Consider the following 19,396-nt stretch of genomic DNA (forward strand, 5'->3'; position numbering starts at 1 on the left):
CTGGTAAGGCTAACTTATCTTCATTCTGGCTCCTTTCTCACAGAACTGTTACCTCTTCCCTTGGATTGGGTCTCCTCCAGTCATAAGTGCATTTTGGGACGCTCTGCTGCTGTGCACCACCCCGAAACCAGTGCGACCCTTGTGCTGCCCGGGTATAGCTACCTTACTAACCTTCAATTTTTTTTGTTTTATACTTTCGTTGTTGCCCTGGACTCCTCCAATTATTACTGCATCCACCAGTGGTAAGGTCTTGTTTCTAGTTACCATCCTTGTTGGGTTATCCTCATTTAGCCAGTACCTAATTTTTCTTCTACTCTGTAGGTTGCTTCCAGTCCTTCTCATTGCATAAGGGGAAAACTGCTCAGATATTCCATTAGAGGCTAGGAACTTGGGAAGGAAGGGTTATGTTCTGTTAGAAAACTCACCTCTTGTCTTTTCTTTGCAGCTGGGTCCGTGGTGGTGTATTCTCCCCGCTCTTTTGAGTGATTGGTCCCCTTATCTGGTACTTCATACAGCAGGGGGTCATATCATTGTAAAGAGCTAATTACACTCACAGAGAAGAGGCTTGAGTGGAGGCTCCAAACCGAGCTCTTCAAGCAAATACCTAGTTCGAAGTCCTGGTCTGTTGTCACATGCTCCCCTCACTGGTGAGTAACAAGTACACGCCGGCGACCCCTCCGGTGGTGCCGGTTGGCCATATTCCAAAGATTGTCTGTCTCTGCGGAATAAACCCCTGAAACAGGCAGACAGTTTCCCAGGCATATCAGATCACTGGTGTTACCTGGTGTCGTTTGAACTCATGAGCGCAAATCTACAACCAAATATCAGGATACTTAGGAATCGGGGCATGACTCACCTGATTACAAAGGACAAATGATGTCCAATCGGATTACTAAGGATCCTCGTGGTTGGCGATTTTGGCAAAGAGCCCGCCTCGATATGGGGACCCTCATCAAGATGTCCTCTCGAACCGTGTGCTCACCGTTCTGGTGTCACGTCTCATAAAAAGGGGCCCCCTTTTTCTCACTCTCCGATCCCGGTCCGAAAGCCACATCTTCTTTTCACCGAGGTGACATCAATCTTGAGGGTCCCTTTTCGGGCGCCATCTGAAAGACCAAAGAAATCTCGAGGCTTAGTACCACAACATGATATACGCCAATCACAGTTTGAAAAGATACAAGTATTTTTTATTTCTGTACAGAGTCAAAGCAAACAGATAGCTATCTGGCTCCCAACACCTCACAGTGTGTACCAACAGACACAGTGAGGGGTGAGAGTGTTGGATATCTTAACATAGTCCTTTTTATACAGTTTCAAAACATTGTCAAGCCCCTCTCCAAACTAATAAGTTACATGCTTAGAGTTTGAGCCCAGTTCACATGTCAAATATTACAATATTTTACAATGGGTTTAACAAGTGTGCATCTCCATGACATTATAATGATGCTGTTGGTTCTCTGATCCACAGTAAGCCTTGTTTCAAGAATCGCTACAATGCAGTTTCAGCAAAAGCACACAATCTGAGTTTCTTCTGCATTGTCTTGTTGTTTATATGAGGATGAGGCTTGTGAGCACAGACAACACTTGGATTGCAGTTCATTCGAGTCACAAGGTTCCTTTCCATTGAACAAACAATCTGCTCTCTGGCAGCCTAAACATTAATAAAACTCAAAGTTTGTTCGGCTTGGCAGCAAGTTGAAAACACAGTCCACCATTTTAGAATACAAAACAGGAGTTGAAATCAAAATGGCAGATGATTCTTAAAATGGCAGCGAAGTTGATCGAAAATCTGAACATTTCAGATGCAGTTTTCCATGCAACACAAATGGGCTTAGTCCAATATTCATAACAAAGAGGTATTATATGAATATGATTTAACAGCGGGACTCATCTACAAATGCAATGGTATGTGATGTCACCAGAAATTAGAATATCAAGAAGAAATATGCACATTTCATTAAATTAGCTTTGCATAACCACCATAATTGCACAGGAGGAATGGCATTTGCCTTTCATACAATCAACACAAACAGAAAACCAATGAAGGTGATTTTCTTCTAATAATGCTTTTGAAAACGTTAAACGGCGTGCATGTTTTAAACTCCAAGAACCAATACAAATGTTTTCCCTGGAACTTGCAGTACCAAAATGGGACATTTCACCTTTAGTTTTTTGTTATTTTTCATCATGTTGCATAGAGCAGTGGTGAAGTGTCCTGCCTGCAAACCTGATCACTGAGGTCGGCTTTAATGAGAGCATTCAATGTTTCTCATTTTAGCGGGGGGCGGGAGATCTGAGCGCTGGTTGTCAGGCAGGAACCAAAGACCAGAGATCTTTTGCTTCCCAGTTGACATGTTCCATTAGAAAATCTCATAGCCCAGTCACCACTCCCAATTTAACAAGGTTAGTTAAGTGAATCAAAGCCCAGTCTTGTTTTGAGGATCATTTGGCTAGCACTGCTATGGCTACTGATTTTGGGCCAGTGCATATCTAGATGACATCCTTATACAAATGATTTACTTAATGAGCATGTCCTTAGCACATTTAAATTGAAACCTGTTGCTGATTTTCTTCTATTGCTCATTTAAAGCCTTAAACTAGCATAATAGGAAGCCTCCATGCTCTGCCATTAAATGGCTATTTTGCTAATTTACAATGAACGTCAAGATTTTAGTAAGGGCAGTGAGGATTATCCCACCCAAGGATATATATTTTTTCCGCCTTTCCCTCTCTTACAGTCTTTTTATATATTCTCTGCTTCAGGGTAGAGGTGCAAACCTGGACATAATACCTGGGATCAATGGATTAGGAGAGGATACCATTCTGAACTTCAAGACAAAATGGAGTGAAGCTACATTTTTTTAAAAAAACAGAGTTTGATTTTGAGGGAAATCCCCCATGCACATGAAATGGAGGAGTCCAGGAATGTGACTAATTACTGCTTGTATTAATGGTTTTGGAAAGCAGGTAGAGGTACACACATGTCTGCAGCTTCCAATGCACTCTTCTCTCATTACAGGCTGGAAACAGGGTTTTATTGCATGATGACATCACAACCAAAAGTTGCATTCTTGGACCTAAGATGGAATGGGATTGTGTGAACAGTATAGACACATCCACATCCTTTAGGGGACAGGTGAACTTATTTGCCATATCGGTAGCTCCGCCTGGCACCACCCATGGAAGGCCAGTGTGAGCCTTCTCAGCATGGAAAGATTACCAGCATGTGAGCATAATAAATTGGTGGAGAGAATGGCTTCAGGGTCACGCCTGTTTCCCACCAATGTTACAACCTCTCTGACTCCTATAGCCCTAAGCAAGAACATTTCAGCCTCCAGATTCATGCTTTGTTACATTTTTGCATTTTCTGTCATCAGTTTGATGGGAACAACAGTTTCTGCTTGCCTCGGATGAATGTTTCTTGTTCCCCAGTTTCTGATCACGTGTGTATGGACCTGTAGAATTGAGCTCTCTGCTTGTATTTATGAAGAATTTCAGCTCCCAGCCCTTGCAGGTGTTGTCTCTTTTTTGTTGACTCAAAAACACTCTTCCAGCGTCCTTGACAAAGCACAGCGACTGCACTGCAAGCACTGCTTCGCGTTTCTCAGGGAAATCAGTGTGTGAGGCCTCTCCCTCTACTTTGAGCCTTTCCAATGTCTTCCATTCATTTCAATGCAGCTGCGGCTTCCATCTTTATTTTCATAGCTGTTCATGATAGTTACATTTAGGTCCCTGCAAGCAGTTCATGTGCGTTCTTTTGCACCTGGCTAATGTTCTACTTGTGTGTGGGTTGAGGCCTCCTCAACAATAGGTCATTCTGTGGGATCATTTTCCTTTAATAAAAATATCTAGGCTGTTATGGGACTCTGTGTTTGACGGATGTTTGCAATATTTAGTCCCTACTTTAATATGCAGAAATACGTTTTCAAAAATTACAGATTGTTCACTTTCTGTTGTCAGAAAATAAAGAGATTTGATGTGCAATGCTCACCTGTGTGCCCATAGTAAAATCTCAACTTTTCTTTGTGCATTAGCAACATTACCATTAATAAAGCCCTGTTAGTGCATAATGTAAATATTGCAAAATTTCCGTGGAGTGCATTCTTGACAGCTTCTGTAATGCCCACTAATTATTTCTTAGGATATTTATGTTATGATCAGTTAGCCCACTATTCCTGTTTTTAGATGCCCAAATTAAACATGATTGACTGTTCTCATAAAGCTAAGTTAACACATGTATTAATGACGATAATAACTCTGGCTGCAATTAGCATTGCACAACTGAGATAGACTTAAAAATGTTCTGTAAAGACTCTGATTTAATTAAGCTTCATAGACCTAGCTCGAGGCAGTACCAGGGCTTATGGGCACTGTGACCAATTTCACAGCGGGATCACAGCAGGGGCATTTAACAAGATCTTCAGTGCCCATAACTTTCGATACAGCCCAAGTGCATGGTCTATGAAACTGCAATGTCTCTTAAAATATATAAAAAAGGCAATCTTTATAAAATGGTTGCTGGGAACTGGATACTTCCCAGCAATCATGTAGAAACGTGATGAGGAGGGATGGGCAAGGCTTAGAAAACTCAGAGCCACGTCTGTCAGGTTATGTGCGTCCGCACAAAGACCGCAGGCAGTAAGGGGGTGTATTGTCATTTCCTACCCTTAAAAAGGTAAGAAGTGGGGTGAAGGATTTACTGTGAAAGGGTTGCATCTGTCATGTGCGGCCCAGGTAAGAAGGAAAGTGGCGCTAGCATGAGGGCCTTTGCCCCCGCCCATAGCAGGTAAGGAGCGGGGAGAGGGCGCAGGTGATTTCGGTGCCCTTGCTGCATCTATCAGGTGTGGGACAGGCAAGGAAGAGAGCTGCATTGACAGAATGCCTGTCAGCGCAACACTCCCGCAATGACAGGTATCATTGTGGTGAGAACTGTTCCTCCAATGGAGCAAGCCCGGGGAATGGTGTGGATTCCCTCATCAGATCATTTCCAGTCTATACGGCTCGTATAGCCTGGAAAATGCCCAGTGGGGGAGTGCAACGTCACTCCACTTGGACATAATATTACATTATTTGATACAAGGTGTGAAAAAACTGCTCATAATGGGTCTAAATATAAGTGAAATCTTAGAATGTCAGATTAAATTATGCCGCGTAAGCACATGGTTGAACATTTTCCAGCTATGCAAATAGCAAACCAATCAGTTATTTTCATGCCCTTTTTTGATATAATTGCCCATTGATATAATACCCTTTTCTATCACCGCTTTTCACAAGTCAAAATTATTGAATCTTTTCCAGGTTTGGGAATATCACATACCTAACAGTTTACTTATCACAATGTGATAGGCTGCGTCACATCTAGACAGAATTGTGAAGATTAGCATTGCGTCATATTTAGACAACTGTAATACTAGCTAGCGTCACCTCTCCACAGAATTAAGAAGATTAGCATGCGTCGAGTCTAGACAGATTTATGAAGTCAGCTTGCATCAAATCTACATAGAACTGTTAAGATTAGCATTGCGCAACATATAGACAGGATTGTGAAGATTAGCATGAGTCACATCTAAACGGCGATGTCACTAACCAACCCACTAAACAATCTCACCCCTCTGCATACACATCTCAGACTCTAACTAAACACAAACATACTTCTAATGCACAACAAACCGCACACACTTCACCACACAGCAACAACAAAATATACTACACATAGCCTCACACTACAGCACACAACGGTTCCCAACTGAAAAGCACACCTAATCTCAGCGAACGGAGCAAACCAAACTGAGGCTGCCAACAGCACATCACCACTCTCTAGCCTTTCTCTCACTCAATCCTACTAACCTTCCTACCCTCTTCCCTTTTCAGATACGCCAGAGCGCCTGGGAATCACTCCGGTGGTGCCGGTGCCTGGTACAAGTACCTTGAACATTAACATTAACATTTTCATTTTCCATAATGCCACTTTATACATTAATTTAAGCGTGTTTTCTGCCCATTTACTACATACTTTCTCGTTTCAATAATGGATCATGTCCATCCAATTCTTTCTTCATGTCTATTTATCACATTAGTTCCATGTTGCATTATTTCTTTTACATGATTTTCAGTTTCAATAATGATCAGTTATAACTTAACTTCCAATTGCAATGTTGCCCTTTAACACATCCTTTAGACAGATCACCATGTCCTATAAGTAAATATTGCCAATTTCTGCAGTACACAGTGAGCACAGTGAGTGTGCTTAAATGTTGCACTTAGCATAGCACTATCGGTTTTCAATGTGCACAGTAAGTGAATTATTGTCAGTTTGCATTATTCCCGGTAAGCTTATGATTGAATGTTTCCACTATGGTAAATTAGCACTATTTTCCCTGTTTGCCTTTCCCCGCTCAGTATCTCTTATACTCAACTGATGGGACGATGATGAGATGGTGAAATCAGTAGATCAGTAGGTCATTAAGTTTCCCATGACACTGAGGGCATGCTCCTAAACAATGCATGCCTGGCAAAGAGTGCCATCTGACCACCCTACAAGATACCCACACACACAGACACACACAAGGACCACTTCAGAACCAGAAGCTATTCTGAAAGCCTAAAATTTCTCGGCCACAGTTGCAGCATTTGTATTATTTACAAGAGTTAATATGCCCATAGTTCATATGGCCTTTTCTTTCTTGGTCCCATATTTTCTTGAATTGAATCTTTACTGTTGGCACCATGAAACAAGGATGTTAATCACTCTGAGGGACCTGGCCATCAGCGCAGAGCACCACAGTGAACTGTCTGCCATCAGACTGTTTTCGGAATGTAGAGGCAATTTCATGTCTCGGCAGCATTTTCGTTAAATTGCATGAAAATAGCAATTTAACATTAGTGCTGTCGAGAGAACTCTGCAGGTGGAATGCAGTAATCTATTCAGGTGGTGAGGGGGGTTTGAGGGAGTATGGTACTGACGATATGATGTCCAAAGGCATTACTAGTCTGTACTTTGCAAAAATATGAAAGGAAAGTTTTATTGGCAACACGCACTGACCCAATAGGTCTGAATACCGATTATGTTTTACAAACTTGTGTGCACAGACTTGAATGTGCAGATATGTTGTTTGTTGAGTTTTGTAAGATTATGTGTGAAGAGAATATTTTGGATGCGTGACGAGGGAGTACAGTGTCCTTAACTGGTGCAAATCCTACACAACAGAGAAACATCAGTGAGCGGACCGCCACCAAAGGAGGTGCCGTATTTGTACAACATTTTTTGACTGTTGCTAATGTGAAGGTTGACACCAGAATGAGCATGCCAACTAACGGTTTCCAAAATTGCTGGTTGCCGGGTTGGTTTCCAGCCAATCCTAGCAACCACCGCACAGTTTTATAAATGTGCACTTTCTGTGATCCCTTGCTAAAATCCAACATCATGAGAATAGGTGTTAATTACCAAAAGTGTCGGTAAGCCTTAGAACAACTTTTTTAGTAATTAACATCAGAATCAGGCCCTGAGTCGGACTTGAAGTGGTGCACAAATGTTACCAATGAGTGGAGCACTTTAAAATAGAGGAAATAGAGCCAAACTGTTATTCATTTAAAAAAGTTCAGTGAAATTCCAGATGGAATCCAGTTGATACATTTTAGCAATCCATATGTGAAGTTTGAAGGTCTTCCTTTTAGAGTTTGATAGTGAGAACAAATGTAACATGTTATTATTATCATGAGCCAAACTCTGTAAAGGCCTGTCTGTGTTACTCACTCTTATTAAACACATAAATAAAACTTGTGGAGTTAACAGATTAACAGGTGTCTGCTCCTTCTACAACTTGACCTGCTTTATTCATTTCTTCAAGAGCATATGTCTGAGCAGTTCATACCACACCCAAAGATGAACTGTTTTATCTGATGTGAGCATTGTCTACAAGATAAAAAAGACATTTTTCAATTCATGGTAATTAGTGGCTATGTGTTATTTAGAGAATCTCAGAATATATAGATCATTTTCTACAACCACTTGCTTCCAGTTTAAGCTCATTCATTAAAGATACTACACATGCCTTACAACAACGTGGAGACATCTATTGGGAGGACAATTTTTGGTTTGTCACCCTAGATGTCACAGCATTGTATACTAGCATTATCCATACCAAAGGAATCATGACAGCTAGTCACTATCTGAACACAAGATCAATATCACTTCAAGATCAAAACCTGATGATTCTGGAAATGATTCATTTCACTTTAAATAACAAGTGTTTTCTTTGCAGACAAATTGTTTAAACAAGCGCAAGGAACGGCTATGGGCACAAAATTTGCTCCATCGTATGCAAATCTATATATGGGCTATTCTGAAACTCAATTTGCATGGCAGCATCCGGACTACACAACGCACAATAGAATTGCTTTCTGGGGAAGGTATATCGATGATATTATCCTAATATGGAGTGGATCTGAACAAAATTAAAACAATATTACTCTTTCTTGAACAACAATGACTACAATCTACATTTCACCATCACATACAGTCAAACAGCCATCAACTTTCTAGACCTGCACCTCTACGTACAAGACCATACCATTCTTAATACTCTCTTTACAAAAAGTACTGCAGTCAATAGTATATTACATGCTACCAGTAATCATCCTCACCATGTTATTCAGAATATCCTGTTCGGAGAATTACTTCGGATTAAAAGAAACTGCATCACAGAAACTGAATTTTCAAAGCATCAAGAAGTGACTTTCAAAAAATTCAAGAATTGCGGTTATAGTTCCAAACACCTAAAAGAAATGGTCCGCAAGACAGCAAGTAGACAAAGATCGACATTATTGCAATTCAAACCCAAAGACAAAGTAGAACCAGACAGAGTGAGATTCATAACGACGTCTAGCACAAATAACTTTGTCATACAAAGAATTCTACAGAAAAACTGGAATATCCTTTCAACGGACTCTGATTTACCTAACGTTCTGGATAAAAAACCTAAGATAACATTTCGGAATTGCATTAATTTAAAAAGAATGATTAGCCCATCATTTTTTGACAACCAAGAATATGAAAAACACAAACAGGTGCATCTGGCAAACACAGGATGCTGGTGAAAATCTCCAACTCAAGACAACTACAAATGTAATAATTGACACATGTGTCTGTATATGGACAATGCTAAGAAAGAATTTCTACAACCAAATGGAAGGAAGATCAAAATTGACCAACACATTAATTGCAATAGCCAATTTGTTGTATATGCCATCACCTGCCTGTGCAACAAAATCTATATTGGCAGCACGATAAGGAAGTTGAAAACTAGATTAGGTGAACACTTGAGAGCAATCAAAAATAAAGACATGAAATCTCCACTGGCATTGCATATCTATGAACATCAATCGTATTCCGACCTGACAAAAATGAAATGTCATGGCATAGAAAAAATGTTGCCACCTAAAAGAGGAGGAAACTTGGAAACCTTACTACGCAGGAGAGAAGCGTTCTGGATCTGGTCTATGGACACTATTTTTACTGGATTGAATGTGGACCAAGAACTCCACCACTTTTTATAACAAGCTATAAGAAACTCGATTTAATAAGGGTATACACCTATTCGGCCTAAGGTTGCACCTACTAACGCTATGTATACTGTACATATATAACGCTGCCTTTATATCTTCTGCACACATGTGTTTCTTCTTACCTCTATAGGCCTTAAATAATGTGTAAATGGATATTTAAGTATACCATAAATTTGAATGGCTGGACTTGGTTTAGAAGATCCTTTTCATATCCTTGCACCTATATACTTTGGACAGTCTCCTTATGAATCAATGAATTTTGCAATTTCGATTTCTTTAGCCTCAACTTTGCATCACACTGGTTTGTACATTATGGGACCTGCATGACAGAATGTGGAGACGGATATTCAAATTTGATAATACAAATAGAATGCGCATAACTAAACACGACTATATAACCAACACGCTCATTTTCGCAATCAATAATTTTCCTTACTCTTTGGGGGTCATTATGACCCTGGCGCTAAGGAGTTAACGGCGCCGTAAAAGGCTGCGGCGCCATTAATCCCTTAGCTCCTAATTACGAGGTCCCTTTACGGGACCCGACCTTAACGGCTGGTCTGGACCAGCCGTTAAAGTAGGGACCCGCAAAGGGACTTCAGAGGTAATTACGGTACCGCAATTTACGGTACCGTAATTACCGCCTTCCCCAGTCCCATTGAACCCTATGGGGCAAAAATGGGAACGGGGAAGGACCAATGTTCAATGGGAAATAACCGCCCTGCCAACCTTGGAATGGGGTGGTAATTCCCCATTGAACATTGGCGGACTCGTTACAATACCGGCAGCAACCATGGTGCTAATAGCACCATTGGTTACTGCCAGTGTTGTAATGAGGGCCTTTGACTTGTACCGTGACACATCTTCTTCATAAATAAATAATGAACCACCTTAATAGAATGCCAAACGATACTTTTCCTTTCCAATATGGCGGATGGATATTAGCAAACCATATTTGCAATATAATATTTACATTGCATGTAAATACATTTTGGAATACTCCACATAGAAAATACCACTTTACACATGTATGAATATACCTTTGAGTACGTGAATCGCCAAAACAAGTACAGGAGTGAACCCAATCAAATATGGCGGCCATAGCGCGTATGAGCGTTACGATGCGCTTACATAAAGCTTTATTATGCTTCCGGATGAACAAACCAATGCTATTTACATTGTCACCGGCAATCGTACCAGACGTGCGGACACGGATTTAACATAACCTAAGGTAAGCCGCTTTCCAGTGCGTTTGATCGCACTTAACTACAAAGTATAACTTATGTGGTAGAGGAAAATAACGTGCTTCGCTAACCATAAGGTTACTGACACCGGTCCATTAATCCTCTCCCTAGGGACGCCAATTCTCTAAATGGAATAATATTTTGAGGCATAACTGTGCATAACTACTCGGCTAAAGGCAAACGGAGAACACTAAGTAAGTTGAAATAATATGTTCTTCGTTACAGCATTATAACTGTCTCCACTCAAATCTATTGTGCAGATCCCTATGTAAACAAGCTATCACGTAATACCGTCATATAATTCTTTTCTTTTCTTTACCTGTTTCTCTCACTAGGAAATAAGAGTTTTGAATATGCGTATCTAAGATTACAATAGAATTAAAGGATGACTATTTCTTTCGAATACAATCTATAGTTATCAGCCGATACCCCTGAAGAACTGCTACATTTTTTGCAGGGAAACACGTGTTGGGTTCAGGCAGAAGAAGTCCAAATTTGAAAATATAACACAGGTATAATTGAATGAGTTAAATTCAATGAAGTGAAATACCTGTCTATTGGAAGTCAAATACGAAAAGAAATGAACTTCAAATGCTATTGAATGACTTTAACTCAATGAAATCAAATTATGGGGCTAAAATAAACCTATCAAAGCATACTCTAAAGTGAAATTCGTTTTTTTTTGTGTAAAAACATAATTTCTTCGCTGTAACATCGGCAAGAGAAAGCGCAAGTTAACAATAGGTCTGATTTATTAATTCTCTATGTGTTATTTATGTATGGGATAAACAGAGTGCATACCAAGCTGGAAAGTAGGGTAGCGATCTGTGCAAAGGAGCCGCCCAGGGGTTACAGGTAGAGTGTGGGTGTAGCAGGGATTACATGAAAATGCATAAACTTGTATTTATAATAAACTGTGTTCAAATACCCCAGTCGACAATGACAACTACTTTGTTATCCACTTTCCAGAAGGATAAAAAAAAAAAACTTCAGTGTACTTCAAGAGTTTTATTTACTATAACAAGATGGGCGTGGTTACCTCCTTTTGGCTATAGGGAATTCATCTAGAAAGAACAAATGTTACTAATATCAAAGGTGGCAGGGTGGTGGAAGGCATGTGAATGAAGGATTGATCCAAGGAAATGTCGGTATTCTCTAATATCCCCTAACTAGCACACAATCTCTGGGATCTATAAAGTACTTTATACATCGTGTATTCCTGGCAGGAATTTTACAATAACTGAAGACCACAGAGACCTCCAGCAAAAAGACATCCAAACCCACAGGATAACACTGACAGCTCTGACGTTACCAGCGGTGAGAGTGAAACTCCAAATACTGACACAAGTGGAAATCTCCACCACTAAGGGAGACGGAACCATTAAACACAACAACACCAACACAAGTAGCATCCACCAGGGACCCACCTCCTTTTTTAGGAGGAGGCGAAAAACCGGCTGAGGGAAAAAGAAAGCCAAGACAGAAAAACAAGTAAAAGATTCCATGGTCTTCAATATATCTTCCAAACATCTTTCAAAAGCACAAGAGCACACTCTTAACTTAGAAATCTCCTTTATTCCAACTACGTACACCACTCTCTTTGAAGAAGAGGTAAATATGTTTAAATTGATTCGCAAAATGGAATTAAAAGTATTCTTTGACTCGATTCCAGAACCCCCCACTCGGCGTAAAGAACATGAATTTTTGGAAATAAAGAATAAAAGCACATTCCATCCGCAAATTAATCACCCAGCCATCAACTTATTCAAGCATAAAACTACCAAAGACCTTAAACGACTAAAAAATGGGCCCATCAACAAACCTAACATACGGAAACATCAATTGAAATTGATCATAGAACTTGCTGAGGATAATACAATAACACTTAAACCAGCCGACAAAGGTGGAGCACTGGTAATGATGGACATCGCTATGTACAACGAAGGTTGTTTGAAACTTCTAAGAGATGAAAACACATACATCGCACTAGACAATGATCCCACAATGGCAATTAAAGAAGTCATTAAGAAGACTATTGATAAAGCATTGGAATATGATTGGATTTCAGATAGCACTGGTGAATTTCTCATCAAAAACTTTCCTGTCATCCCGGTATTTTACGCGCTACCTAAAATACATAAAAATGTGCAAGATCCACCATTTAGGCCCATAGTGGCAGGAATGGAAAGTGTTTTTCATCCACTGGCAACTTATCTGGACAAGGCACTACAACCTATAGTGCAGAAGACTGAAACATACCTCAAAGACACCTCTCATTTTTTGAATCTACTGGAGGATCTACATTGTAACGAATCACAAATCCTGTTATTTACATTGGATGTAAGCAGTCTTTAAACGGCAATTCCCCATGCAGAAGGCATTGCAGCTCTGGAATGGTTTTTGCTACAACATGGAGATATCACTATACACATGGAATTTGCAATTGAAATAATTAACATCATCCTTTACAACAACTACTTCCGTTTCAACAATAAGTTCTTTCTTCAGATCTCAGGCACATCAATGGGCTCTTCGGTAGCCCCAGCATATGCAAACATTTTCATGTATCATTTTGAAAAAACATATATTCTGAACAAAGAACCATGGAAAAAGAATGTGCTCTTCTGGAAGTGATTCATAGATGACATCTTCGGTATCTGGCATGGATCACAGGAAGACTTACAACAATTTTCAACTATTTAAATAGCTGCCATGGGAAGATTAAATTTACATTGGAAATTGGTAACCCACAGATCCACTTCTTAGATGTGAATAATACAAGAATTGACAACTTATTTGTAACAGATCTATAGAAAACAGACAGACGCCAACAGTACATTACACTTTGCAAGTTTTCATCCGTCACATCTAAAACAGACTTTAACCTACAGCCAATGCCTGAGAGCAAAACGGATTACATCTGATGCTACAAAATTGACACAAGAATTTTACAACATGAGAATAAGATTTATGAAAAGGGGTTGCCCAGAGCATACATTCAACAAAGCTATCGAAGGAACAACACCTTTGGAAAGGAAGGAACTCCTTAAGGATAAAACTAAGAAAGAAAACACAAGATTAATTCATACTCTCAAATTCTCTAGCAAGAGCTTCCAAATCAAAAAAATAATTCAGAAAAATTGGGACATCATTAAATCTGACGCCAACCTCAATAAACCTTTTCCCGAACCTCCTATGCTAGTCTTCAAAAGAGGCAAAAACTTCAGAGACTCATTGATCAGAGCTGCAAAATCAAAAAGCCAACAACAAACCTTCCTGACTAAACCTAAGCATGGCACATTTGCATGCTTGAACTGCCAACACCATTCCAACATCCTAAAAGGAGATCACATCAGACACCCAAACAGCGGCAAAACAATTCTAATCAAAGACTTTGCTACTTGTGAGAGTAAAAATCTGATCTACGCCCTTAAATGCCCCTGTGGTAAATACTATGTGGGGAAGACCTCAAGAAAGATTAAAGAAAGGCTCACTGAGCATAAATCGAACATAAGAACATGCAACCAGAAATCTCCAGTTTTTAGACACTTTAAAGAGAACAGACATAGGGCCTCATTACACGGTAGGCGGTGAGCCATGGCGCTATTAGCGCCATGGCTCATGCCGGTAAAATACCGGCACTGCCTTGGCAGAAAGGGGATTTACCTCCCCATTCCAAGGTTGGAGGGGCGGTAAATCCCCCTTCCGCCATTGCCCTTCCCCATTCCCATTTCTGCCCCATAGGGCTCTATGGGAATGGGGAAGGCGCTAATTACGGCACCGCAATTTTGCGGTGCCGTAATTAGCTCCGAGGTCCCTTAGCGGGTTGGATTTTAACGCCTGCAAAAAGCAGGCGTTAAATCCCTCAACCCGCAAAGGGACCTCGTAGTAAGGCGGTAGGGATTTAGCGGTACCGGTATTTTACCGGTACCGGTAAATCCCTACCGCCATCCGTGTAATGAGGCCCATAATATTTCCCAAATCAGATGGGTAGTCCTGGAAATCATGAAACAGTTACCAAGGGGAGGTGACCTGGCTAAACGTCTGGCTCAGAGAGAGCTATACTGGATCCATAAACTTGACTCACTAGCCCCACTTGGGCTTAATGAGGAATTTTATATGGGTCCTTTTCTATAAATTACTGATTGGTAATAACACAGTACTATTCATTAGAGGATGTAGGTTGTCAATTTTGTATATGCTATAAATTGTGTTTGGTTTTTACCAAACTGTGATTTACCAGAATGTGAGTTCGAAATGAGACACGTATATAAGCTCAATTACTGATGGTATCTTTGGTATAACCTGTAACCATGTCTTTACATCTCCAGATTTTACACTTTATAACTATGTTACGCTAGCTTATCAGCTCACTCCGTTTTAACATGTAACTATCTCGAACTTATCTTCCCAGATCTTTCCCTTATTTTTTCTTAATGGCTGGCCAAGAATAACTAGTCCCTCTTAACATGTCCTAATTTTTATTTGTCTTTCTATCTCTTCATACATTTATCCTTATTTATATTTATCCTTATTCATTAGTTCTTTTACTTAGGCATTAATTTCTCTGTTTTTAACAAACTATTTAAATCGTTTTTTACCTCTAGCGCATCTATATTTGCGATCCTTCTTTTACTAATTATCTCTTTCTTATGAACCACCGTTTTCTTGTAATCAGGCCCCCTTCCTTAAGGGCTAGTAGTCTTTGATTCTTTATCCCATTCAAACGAATAATTAGCGCTACGCGCATGCACGCGATGACGTCACGGTGTTTACATCGTGACGTCATACGTCTTATGACACACACACATACGTCTTATGACACACACACGCCTGACGTTGGGCGGCCATCTAAAAAGTATTTGAGGACCGCTGTCGCCAGTATTTGCTAGCGAGTCCGGAAGGGAGAACACGCTCTTTACAACTATCAGATGACCTTAATTGTAAGTACTTGAGGGGGTTATTTTCGCTACTTTAAGCTCCACTATATTTCCCTGCTTACTAAAGTCCACACTTGGATTTATTTTCAGACACTTCGGAAAGACGCCCACCTTGGGCTTTCACGTCTGTTTCCACATGACAAGATGGAGTGATACTTCACTCAACTCACCATCTTCTTACCATCTTCTGACATAAGGTGGTAAGTTTTTACTTTTACCTCAACCTGTTTGATAGCTAGATTCAGGTTTCCTTGTTCCTGACTCCTTTCCTACTTTTTCTTGTTAACGACTTAGGGACCAAGGCTACACTACAAGTACAGGAGACTGACAGCTCTCCGCTTATGAAGGACAGCCAACATTTATCAACAAGGGAATCTTTTTCCTTAGGTAATTTTCGCACAACATGTCAATATATTTATCTTTGATGAAAATGTGGTTACTACTGATTACTTCTGTATGATCTGTCTTAAGTTCAAACTTCAATCAATGTAATGAGATGTTGGACAATAGGAAATATATGGATCGTCCAAAAAAGTTCTTTTTACCCATTGGAAATTTCACTATCGTTTCTAACTATTGGGACTAATATGCATGTACTTTAATATTATGTCTTCCAGATTACTTTAAGAAAGAAAAATTATGCAAACTGCCCCTGAAGAAGTGAATTGTTTCACGAAACGGGTTGGACTTCTAATAAACCTATGGATTTTTTCTAAATATACCTAACTGTGTCAATGTGTTTTGATATATGTATTCATATATGTCACTAAGTAAATTACCTACAGTTTAGTACAAATCAAACTATTGAATCAATTACCTAACAAATAATCAAATATATAAGGACTCCTCACAGAGCCACCCATAGAGTGCAGAGGACGGGAGTTCCCACATTTGGGAACTTGTTCTATTTTATCTATAAAGTACTTGTCATCAACATTTGTTATATTAACAAAAACGTTATGCAGCCTGTGATTCGATGCAATAGTCTTTGTCTTGGCAAGTGATCTATGGAGAATGTGTATATGTTTCCCTATAGCCTGTAAGTCTAAACATAAAACAACTACAACTCTCCACTCTTTCAATTGTGTCACACTAAACAGAAACCACACATCACACTAAATAGAAACCACACAGCCCACGTGCAAGGATTTCGTTGAACCATGGCAATGCATGATGATGTGCATACCTGTTACCAACTAGTACACAACATACATAGACAATATGGGTTGAACTTTATGGATGTTCGGGACAGTAATTAACCAAAGAGTGCCCACGTTCAGAAACACATTATTCTTTTGTTTACTTGACTTTAAATGACATGTCTGGCTGTTGTTCTCCCATCCCAAAAATAGAAAAAAGCACATTGTAGTGGTTAATAGTCAAAGAGTCGAATACAATAGGATCAAATGCAATACTTTCGAGCCAAAAGGATCTAACAAAAAAATAATCAAATGCACGGTTTTTTTTTTTGGGATCCCCCCCCCCCAACACCTGTTTTTTCGGGAAATACCACTATTTTTTTCTATACGAAAAAAAAATACATGTAAAAAAAAGGCATTCAAACTTTTTTTTGATCTTTTTGTTTCAAAAATATTGCATTTCGAAACTATGTATTCGTTACTTTGACTGGACACCCAATATAGCCATGAAACTTAAGTATGTTTGGGGCAACAATTAGCATCATGGCTTGGTAGTATGCAGCCTGTGAAATAATGCTGAGCAGGTTTATATAATATGTCCAGGCATCATACCAATGAAAATCTATGCAGATTTTATTTCCCACCGTTTTCTTCATTTGAAGTAAAACAATCTTTATTTTGAAGCATAGTAAAACTTTATGAAAGACATAAAAGGCATGTCAAAAACTCGTAACAGGGAGGCCACCAGGGGGCGCAGGCATCATGGCTGCCTGAGCCGTTAACTCCACACCCTACCCCAGGAGAACAGCGGAGAAATCGCTGAAAATGGGCCCCTTCTCGTTATAGACCACACAATCCTGATCGGTGAGCCCACACCATACCAGAGGAAACAATCCCCGAGCTCGCAGGTGACCCCAAAGCGGAGAAATACCGACGGAGCCTCAGAGTCCCCCCTCCCCCACCAAAACACCTCAGGCAATGTGCAGCGACGCCGGCACCCGCCGTGGATTTGCAAAGCCCCGGCGAGGGTGAACGAACTGGCCATCAGCTCTCCCGGGCCATCACGAGCGGAATGACAAGAGGCCCTGTGCCGTGAGATAAAGTGGTGCAACTCACGGTGCTGGAGCCCGTGCTGCTCCTGGAGGGGCCTCCCCCCACCCGGGGCTGCATCAGCTGAAGCCTGCATCCCCGGCTCAACGGAGGTGGCAGCGTGGACCCGTGAGCGGCACGAGTGCCCCACAGCGCAGCCCGCTCTGCTCACAGGGGGGCCCATCACCGGCTGGGCTGACGCGGGAGCGCACCCAGACACCCCCAGCACATAAAACCCTGAGGATTAAGGTGAGGAGAGGGGTGGGCGCTACCCCAGTGGGACACTGGATTCTTGGAGCCCCAACTGCTGCCCAGACACCCCCAGTACGCATCACCCTGAGAAGGAAGGAGAGGAGAGGGGTGGGCGCTGCCTCAGTGGGACACCAGATTCCAGAGCCCCTACCGCTGCCCATGCCGGCACCCGCCGCAGATCTGCAGAGCCCCTGGGAGGGCAGACGAACTGGCCACTGGCTCTCCAAGGCCATCATGAGTGGAATGAGGAGAGGCCCCGCACCGAGTGACGCAACTCGCAACTTGCGGTGCTCGAGCCCGGACTGCACCAGCTGAGGCCTGCATCCCCAGCCCTGCAGGGACAGCAGCAAAGACCTGTGCCGTGAGATAAAGTGGTGCAACTCGTGGTGCTCGAGCCCGCGCTGCTCCTGGAGGGGCCTCCCCCCACTCGGGGCTGCATCAGCTGAAGCCTGCATCACCGGCTCTACGGAGGTGGCAGCGTGGACCCTCGAGCGGCACGAGTGCACCACAGCGTGGCCTGCTCTGCTCACAGGGGGGCCCATCACCGTCTGGGCCGACGCGGGAGCGCGCCCAGACACCCCCAGCACATACAACCCTGAGGAGGAAGGTGAGGAGAGGGGTGGGCGCTACCCCAGTGGGACACTAGATTCTTGGAGCCCCCACCACTGCCTACATAGGCGCTGCTCAACTGACGCGCACAAAGTGCCCGCACAAGGACCCCCCAACATACAGTTTGGCATCCGGGCCGCAACTCCCCAGGGACTACCACCTCATATGCCCCACTGACCACGGGGCAGCCCCAGGAGTCCTCCAGTACTCCCAACAGATCCCATACCTCGGGCAGAGTACCCCCCCCACTACAGGGCCCGCGGATCCAGACCGGAGAGGGGTGGGCCCGCCTGACTGTGGCCAGCACCCCCTAACCATTCAGAACAACATCCGGACAATACTGGAAGAAATCAGAGGAATGAGAACTGACATGGGGGCCAAACTGGCGGACCTCACAACAAAAGTTACAACCCTGGAAGGAGTCGAAAATAACCAGCTCTCCACGGCCCTTCTAGAGACCCAAATGGAAGCGAGGTTCCAGGAGGGACAACGTCGCGAGGAGGAACTACGGTTCAAGGTGGACGACATGGAAAACAGGGAGAGGAGGATTAACCTGCGC

Source organism: Ambystoma mexicanum, chromosome 12 (genome assembly GCF_040938575.1).
Source record: "Ambystoma mexicanum isolate Mex_15411 chromosome 12, UKY_AmexF1_1, whole genome shotgun sequence".
Classification (NCBI taxonomy): Eukaryota; Metazoa; Chordata; class Amphibia; order Caudata; family Ambystomatidae; genus Ambystoma; species Ambystoma mexicanum.